Here is a 9,367-nt window from a genome sequence, read left to right as displayed (position 1 = left end):
ACTTAGGGGGTAATATTTCATTGTTAAAATAACTCCACCACAAAAAGTTAAATTTTTTATATATTAAAAAAAAAACCCGAATGTAGCAGCAGAATCAATCAATTTATTATATGATGTCCTTATCTTATTATGTCATTTTTTGCGTCATAAATCAGTTATACATATCCTATATCTTTGATTTTAATGCATTGTTGCTCGAAATGTTATTTGGGCTTTTTCAAATTGACCATCCATTAACTTATAGTCTCCAGACTGTTTTAACGGTAAAGGTGGTAGAATTCCACAAATGATTTCACTGTCTTTGTTTTTATAACATCAGGAAAAGCTAGCCATTTAAAAAGTTTCTTGATTGCAGAAGCCTACTTCATACAGCTCACCGTGTAAAACCATCACTGAGAACCTAATATGAGTAATGATTTTTCTAATTTGAAAAATAGTTTGAAAAATCTGATTCTCATTTGACAAAAATAAAACTTCGTTTAAATTTAGTGACACATTCAATATGATCAAATAATGTTTAAAAAAAATGTTTTTATTTAAATGAAAAACATTTATTTTAAACATTGAATAAAAATGAAGTACCTCATTTATAATCCCAGGATACCTATTGCCCATATAAATAACAACAATCCAATCGTTTTCATGCCATGCACCAGATAAATCAATGGCAATGCTTATAAATTCCTTTTCAAATTCTTTATTTGCTATTTCTTCTTGATCTACAAAAAGAAAAATTTAAATATTTATACAAACACTTGTACAAATATTTATAATTACAAAATAATATTAAAATATATATTAATGAGAGCAGATATAAAAATTATTACCTTGATCTGCTGTCTCTTCTTCTTCTTCGTTATCCACATTAGTACTACCAACATCTATTGGTTCATTTAATCTGTTGTCTTTTTTCAGCCTGCTCCAACGTGAAAATAGTAATCTTATTTGCTGAGTTATTACGTATTCTGAAACTTGAAGCTCTTTTCTTATCAAAAGGTGCACCTGCTCCGGGCTAAACTTTTTTCCAGATACTTCACCTTCCATAAAGAGTTTATATAATATATCTTTTTGTCTCATACTATACCGGAAGGTCCTGCGTGTAGGTAAAGCCCAACCTTTAACATATTTGCTAATGTCAGAAGATTCTTCTTCAAATACCTCCTGTTGTGAGTTTGGTTTATAACTATATAAGTTTCCATTCCTGATTTTAAAGTGCTGATACTGTGTCTTCCCGACATCATGTGTTCTTCTAGTTCTTCTGATGTATGGAATGATCCATTACAAATTGGCTCAGAGCAAAAGTGAAACAAATTTAGTGATCTATCTTTGCGAAACTTATCCTTCATATTGCTTTTAAAAACTCTTGTTTTCTTGTCAGTATATGGGTGTGTTAATCACTATATGGGTGTGTTAAAAACATTTGCAGATCAAAATTAACATTAGAATATTCTTGTTTAACTCCATTGCCAACTGCATAGTACCGCCACATTGTCATTTAGTTATGAAAGAACTCAAACGAATGATACTGACTTATTTTAGCTATTTTTGTTCCGCTCAACTTGCTTTTGCCCTTTATAGTGGCAACACCAACAGCACAATTTTTCAGCCCATGTCCGTAATGTAAAGCAGTATAAATGTCCTCTGCACACATCAAATTGTTACCAGCATCAACAAAGCTACGATTCAATGACTTTGCTCCGGCAGCTTTTCAGTCGCACTGATCCTTGCCACGACAAGGTTCGTTATAATCGTAGCGCTTAAGCTGTATTTGGTTATTTTGCTCAACATAAAAAGAGCTTCCATTATAAAGTTGCCATGGTACGATAAAGCATTGTCAGATTTTGCAAAGAGTTTATTAACACCTGAATTGTCATGCTCAAACTTCGGAAGAACTAATTGGGCAATTGATAGTGTTTCCTTGCTCACACCTATAAAGAGCTGTAAAATACACCTTTTTATATAAAATGTTGTTTTTCTTAGAGAAGAAAATGTCTACATGCAGTGACATCCTCTTTTTTCCAAAATATTCTTTTTGACCTTCTCTGAATTTGGATGGTAGAACTTTTTAGCAATAGTCTTTCAACCAAAATCCAGTTTCTTCATCAAGACTTTCAAAAGCAAAAACTTTGGCTTTTTTCTGTTGACAATCACGCATTAAATGTTTTTTATAATCAATGATATCTTTTTCAGCAATTTCAATATCGTAAATAGTATCCTCGTCGGCTGAATTATTTGATGCTAATCTTTTTATCTCAACTAAGGATTTGTTTAAATTTTCACACTCATAACAAATCTCATCATTAGGTGCTATTGAAATCTATTGCAATTGCTTGTCGGTTAAATCACTCAAAGCAAATATTGGGCAGTGGGAGATAGAATTAGGGTAGGTCGCAATGCAGTTAAACTGGAAATTAGTTTTGTAATATCGTTTGCTGCGTTCAAATAAATTACACAGCTATTCTATTCTGGTACTTTAAAGATAAATCTTGCAACATAAAGAAACCATTCATAGCTGCAGCAGTAATATCATTCAGTCCCGCTAAACATTTTCGTTTAGATGGTTTAACAACATGAAGTATTCGCCACAAACTGTTTTCCGATAAAGGAGAGTAGTTCTCACCTCTGCAAACTTCATTATAAAATGCAATTGTATGACTCATTTTAGCTGTCAAAACTGCACGAGATATTTTATATACAACATTTGAGTCAAACTTAATTTTTGTGACTCCATATGCAACATCTTGAAGAAGGTTGCTGTTAAATATGAAATCAAGAAAATGTTCAGCTTTTTTTCAGTCTAGTCGATTTTGCGTAATTTCCTTTCGACAGGAATAGTTATACCTAAGTTAGCATTCTTCATTTTTCGTGCCTGGTCTATCTTGTATTTGGAGCACCCAAAAACTTTCATAAGTAACTTCTTAGTATATTTTTCATGTTCAGTTAAACACAGAACAATATGTTTACCCATAGAGTCACTTTCTTCATAAATTTTAACAAATTTTTTCAGATCATCAGGTACTGCATCGTTGTCTGAAGTTTCCAAAGATCTATTTAAAACAATTGAGATAAAGTCTTCACTCTGATCTGGGGCAACAGCTTCAGCGAACCTCTTTGCAAGCTGTACCTTGGCTCTTTCAAATTTTCTTCGTAAATTATTTTTGGTTCCATTGCTGAGATCAGCTATCATTTTATTCTTTATCTGAAACTCAAAAGGGCGAGTGGAGTGCTTCTGATAGGTTGTTACCAGTAGATGTAGCACCTTCAACCTTTTCTCCAGATGATAAAATTTCTTTAGGCTCAAAATCAAAATCGGTTTTTTTAACTCTTTGTTAGTGGCAATACTTGTTTTAGTTTGATTAAGAATGCGCTCTGACTTAAGGTTATTGTAACAAAATACGGAACCTACAGGAACATTTTTGTTGTAATGTTTTGAAACATTTGTTGACATATTTATTGAAACACTTCTAACAGCTGGTGATTTTTTACCAACACTTAGTTCATGTATTGGATGACAGCATCTTCTTGGAGGAACCCAGCCAATACCTTAAATTTTAACAAAAATCAAAATTTGAAATATTTTTTTTAAAGGTTTAGTAATTAAATTTTGTTGTTGTTGAAATACGGTTGCAAACAAATTCTTACCAAATCTATGGTAAGGACATATATAGTCTTTATCAGAAAGTGAAATGCACCCTCAGTTTTCTATAAGAGACTTTTCTGTCCATTCTGTCTCTTGGTGCGCCTTTAAAACCTAAAAACATAAAACTTATATATTGTGCAATGTAAACTGAGGGAATTAAACAACAATCGTTTTACACTACTATATGATGCTAACGGGTTTTTTTTTTACAACTTCTAAGAGCATTTTGTTACTTTAATTTTTTCAAAGTGTGCTTTGACATCCAAAGTCAGATCTTGTATCTTGAATAACCTTTTTTCGTTGAAACGAGGATATGGTCCACACTTGACATCATTAACTTTGCAAACATTTTCAACAACAACCTCTTGCTCTGACATTTTGCAACTAAGTGTTTTTTTTTTTAAATTACAATTAGCATAAAATGCTCATTCTCTGTTCTGAATAATTCAGAAGTAAATGTTCAATAAACATCAAGTTAAAAATGTTTACTGGAAAAAAAAAAATTTCAAGTCCACAATGGTATAAATGAAAAACAAAACAAAACAGATTTAGCATCATTTTGATGTAAAGTTATTTCAACAATGTAATATTACCCCCTAAGTTTTTTTTTGCATTAAAAAAATTGTAATATGAAGTAATATAAAATCTGTATCTTCAATCTTGGGACCTTTCCCATTTCCCATAATGGCTGATATTTGAACGCTAATTAAAACATTTTTTGACACTTTGATGACTCATAAGTTTTTTTGTAAACAATATCCTCTCAGTTTCTTTAAACCATTCAAATAACAATTAGATACTCTTTCAAAAAAGTGTAAGATAAGTTGCGGGCACTTTTTACGCTCCGAGATAAATGCATTTAAAGTAGGCCCCAAATTCAAAAATGTGTGATTTCAGCTTATGATTTTTAGACAAAGGAAGGGTTGTCCTCAGGTTTTTTGATTTTTTTTTTAAAGTTCTACCTATAATTCCATAATATGAAAAGAAACTTAGGGTGCAGTGGTCTCATTGCTTTTAATCTTAGTTTAAAAATCATAAAACCCCAAAAGTGACTTTCCAAGTATTAAAAGGGCAAAAGTTTGACCGACCATAACTCAGGAACTAGAAAAATTTAAAAAAAAAATTTACAGACTTCTTTTTAATATTACAAATAACGCAATATGCAAAATTGAAAATGATTGAAAGATATCACTTTTGAGCTTTGCCTGGTTTTCTCAGAAAATGGCTCTTAATACCATAAATTACTAAAAACTGCAAAATATAAAAAATAAACGACTACACAATAAAAAAAAAATTTCAATGAACTTCAATTAAGTTCAAATTACTTTTATTTTTACAACTGAAAAATATCTTTTCATCATTCAGCAAAAAATTAGACATAACAGAGAGAAATCTTTTTATAAAATCAGTTATTTTTTGTAAAAGACCATTAGAAAATTCTTCTTGTATAAAAACTTGCACAATTTGCTATAAATTTATTAGACACTAAGATTTTCAACATTACTGGTAAGTTTTTTAAAATCTGGTTTCATGCTTGTAGTTGATATTCTAAGCAACTGTAACAAATGTTCACTAGATAGGTTGGCATGATACTTTGATTTAACAAATTTCATAGTCGAAAATAGAGATTTACATGTACGTGTTGAACCAAAAATTGAAATAAGTTTTATGCTAATCCTTTTTAGTGGAGATACTTAACTTCAGGAACCATTTTCCAAAAATCTAATAAAGCTAGTGTTTTATGCAGCATTTGAAGATTTTGATCTTCTTGAAGATTTAGTAATTTTATTTCAAATTGAGATGTTTCTTCAAGTATATTTTCTGGCATTGGACTACCATCACTAATAATATCAATTAAAAAAAGGTTTACTAAAAATGCTAATGATGATTTAAGAGCATACAAATCTTTAAACCTGTTTTGAAAGTCTTCGAATAAATTTTGTAGTTTTTCCTGGTATGATTCAATCTTATGATCATCATACTGAATTGTAGGATTAGGATTATGAATCATCTTCATTTGAGGAAAATGATTTTAAGGTAGGAAAAAGTTTTTAAGATAAGATCTTTCTGAAATAGAGAAATTTTTTTTGGAAAACTTAATAAACTGAGCAAGATCAGATACATTTTTTTCTTTACCCTGAAGCGACAAATTCAGATTTTGTAAATGATGCATTATATCAGTTAAAAATAAAAGATCTTGCAAAAAAATCACAATGTCAAAGATTTCAAATGTCTTCTGCTTTTCAAGCAAAAAACATTTTATTGGTTCTAATAGTTCTACAAATCTATAAAGAACCTCACTACTTGAAAGCCACCTTACAGCACAGTAAAACAACAAGTCACTTGGTTTGTCAGCAAGATCCAATTCACTAATGAAATTTTTAAACTGCCTGTGATTTTTTGCATTATACCAAATATAATTTACAATCTCCCGCACTGATTTAAAAACAATTGGAAAATTAAAATGTTTTGCTGCTAAATGTTCTTGATGAATCGCATGTTCTTAGGAGCAATGGCTTTCAACAGAACAGTGTCAAGGGTTTCCTTTAAATCGTTCCACGAGTTGTGTCTTTTAGCTCAATAAAATCTAGCAACTCTTCTTTCACAAGTACATCTGATTTACATATCTAACAAATACTGTCATTTGAGGTTTATCATGAATATCTGTTGATTCATCCAATGCGAAACTGAATGCTTCACAATTTTTTAAGTCATTTAACAAATGCTGTTCAACTTCAACACTAATTTCAGATATTCTACTTTCAGTTGTATGTCAAGAAACAGAAATATTTGAAATTTACCTTTGAATTTTGCTATTATTAGGATCTAAAACTGAGATCACATCAAAAAGATTATGTTTTACAAACTCTCCATCGGTGTAAGGATGTTTACTTTTTGCGATGTTCCAAGTTATAATAAAACTTGCTTCTGTTGTAATATTTGATTCTTTGATAGAAAATGAAATATTCATTTGTTAATTTTTTTAAATATTGTTTTAAGCAGCTCGATTTTATTTTTTCTACGACATGAATTTATTGGGTATTCTTCAGAAAAACACGTTTTGTTTCATAGTGACGTTTTAAGCAGCTCAAACACATGTTTTGTTTCATAGTGACATTTTAAGTAGCTCGATTTCATTTTTTCTATGACATGATATTATTGGGTATTCTTCAGAAAAACACATGTTTTGTTTCATAGTGACGTTTAACATTACATGACTTATAATGAGCTAGTTCATTATTGCAAATTAAACACATAGGTTTAGGTACGCGGAAATTGCGATTTATGGAACCGATTTTTGTGCTAAAATTTTGTGACTCGTTTTTTTCACTTCTTTTTAGGCAGCGTGAGGTAGACGAAGTTTTGTGGGGTTTCTTTTTAGAAACATATATACACATAGATACTTTTTTGAAAGAAGAAAAGTTAATCTTGATTATTTACAGACTTTTATGTATGGTTACTGAATTTTTTCATGGATTATTTTGCTCCAGAATATTTAGTTGATGTACTCACATTAATTTGTAGTCGAAGAAATGTTGATCCCGCTTTTTTTCTTTTTCTAACACATTTATATATGTATTGTCTATGTACATGCCAAATTTCAACGAAAAATAATCGGTAGCAGATAGTTTAAAATGTGTTATATTACATATAACACTTTTTTTAGGTAGCCTAAGGCAAACGTTTTTAAATGTGTTTTTTATTAGAAACATATATAAAAATAAATTATTTTAATAAAGAAGAAAGGTTGAGCCTAATTTTTATATAACATTTATTTATGGTTTCTATACTTTTTCATGGATTATTTTGCTGACAATTTTACATGAAAATTGTGTCCCTGTTCTCACAATAATTTGTTGTTGAAGGAATGTTGATCCCGCTTTTTTTGCAAGTTAACCTATTTTTTACATCTATTTTCTTTTCACCTGCCAAAAATCAGCAAAAAATATTTGGTAGCAGATAGTGTAATTAGTTTAGGACTTTTGGTACCTAAATTCGGTTTTTCTGTTGTTGTTTTTTTGCTAATACGGGAGCGGACGGAGGGGACATTTATTTAAAAAAATTGTAATATTGTGTTATTTTGATTTTCATTATTAGATTAGATAAATGGATAATTTAACTAAAAATTATCTGGCTTCTTTAATGAATAGTAAGTTTAATATTATTTTAAATAATAAAAATATTATTAACTATTTTTAAATCAAAACAATAATGATAAATACTATTTATTATGCATATGTTTATTTAAAATGTAAAACTTTATTATTTCTTTTTATGTAACATTTAAAAAAAGAATAATGTCCACTGACTCAATAATCTTTTTATTTAAAAAAAAGCATGTATCACTGACACATTAATCTATTTTTAAATGATACATAAAAAAAAGATTAAGATTTTATTTATTTATCATAAATTTTTTTATTTGATTTAATCTGACACTGTCAGATTAAACTGTCGATTTTGATTTGATTATTAACTGATCAGTTGACGATTTTATTAAGACAAATCTTATACTTAATTGATTTAACTTAACAATAAACTTGTTCGTGTTTTCCAAATATAATAAAATATATTATTATTATTATCAATTTTTTATCATTTATTGAATTGTGTACTTCTTTAAAAAATAAATTCCAATTAATTCATGAAGTTTTTTAAATTATGATTATTTCTTAAAGTGGTACTATTGTAACCATATATATATATATATATATATATATATATATATATATATATATATATATATATATATATATATATATATATATATATATATATATATATATATATATATATATATATATATATATATATATATATATATATATATGTATATATATATATATATATATATATATATATGTATATATGTATATATGTATATATATATATATATATATATATATATATTTATATATATATATATATATATATATATATATATATATATATATATATATATATATATATATATATATATATCTGTGTGTGTGGTTACAATAGTATGTAAATGCATTTTCTTAATTTTTTTAATTATTACATTTTCATTGCTAATAACTTACTGTTGAAAATTTCAAATTTTTTTGTGTAATTGTACAATTTTATTGTTATCTTTAGTCCAATTAATACAGCCTACCACTGGTAAGTTTGTATAGCATAATTTTTTGTAATGATTATAAAACTCCAAATAAGAATGTATGCTTTACTTTAGTTTATATTTTTTTCAATCTTACCTCCTTTCAACACTTGCTAAATGTATACATTTAGTAATTTTAAAAGCTAGTACTTTTTGATCTGTAAATAGGTTTAATACCAATTTCAGATTCATAAATTGCTAAATTTATTTTTTTAATTACAATTTTTTAACTTTAGTTCCATCTTCAACTGTAACAAGTGGTAAGTTTAACAATTATTACTTTTTAATGTGTCTCTGTATTTCTCGAATATTACAATATTTTTTATTGCAACTTTTTAACTTTAGTTCCATCTTCATCTGTAACAAGTGGTAAGTTAAACAGTTATTACTTTTTAATATGTCTATGTATTTCTCGAATATTACAATATTTTTTATTACAACTTTTTAACTTTAGTTCCATCTGCATCTGTAACAAGTTGTAAGTTTAACAATTATTACTTTTTAATATGTGTATGCATTTCTTGGCAATTACAGTATTTATTTTTGATTGAAACTTTATTAATCTTTAGTGACTTCTTCCCCTGCTACGA

The 9,367-nt window shown here is 27.9% G+C and overlaps 1 long non-coding RNA gene across 1 annotated transcript in view; it reads left to right on the top strand.

Moving 5' to 3' along the window:
• Window positions 1-8,756: 8,756 nt before the first annotated feature.
• The window catches only part of LOC136080924 (uncharacterized), a 2,121-nt gene continuing 1,510 nt past the window's right edge, over window positions 8,757-9,367 (top strand). Inside the window, exons 1-5 of the long non-coding RNA XR_010638728.1 lie at window positions 8,757-8,782; window positions 9,014-9,037; window positions 9,123-9,146; window positions 9,232-9,255; window positions 9,347-9,367. The exon at window positions 9,347-9,367 is cut by the window's right edge and continues 1,510 nt beyond it. This is a non-coding gene — a long non-coding RNA (uncharacterized LOC136080924). The remainder of the gene's footprint in view (window positions 8,783-9,013; window positions 9,038-9,122; window positions 9,147-9,231; window positions 9,256-9,346) is intronic.

Source organism: Hydra vulgaris, chromosome 06, assembly GCF_038396675.1.
Source record: "Hydra vulgaris chromosome 06, alternate assembly HydraT2T_AEP".
Taxonomy (NCBI): Eukaryota; Metazoa; Cnidaria; class Hydrozoa; order Anthoathecata; family Hydridae; genus Hydra; species Hydra vulgaris.
The sequence above is the reverse complement of the archived record's forward strand: the minus strand, read 5'-3'. Positions and strand labels throughout refer to the sequence as shown.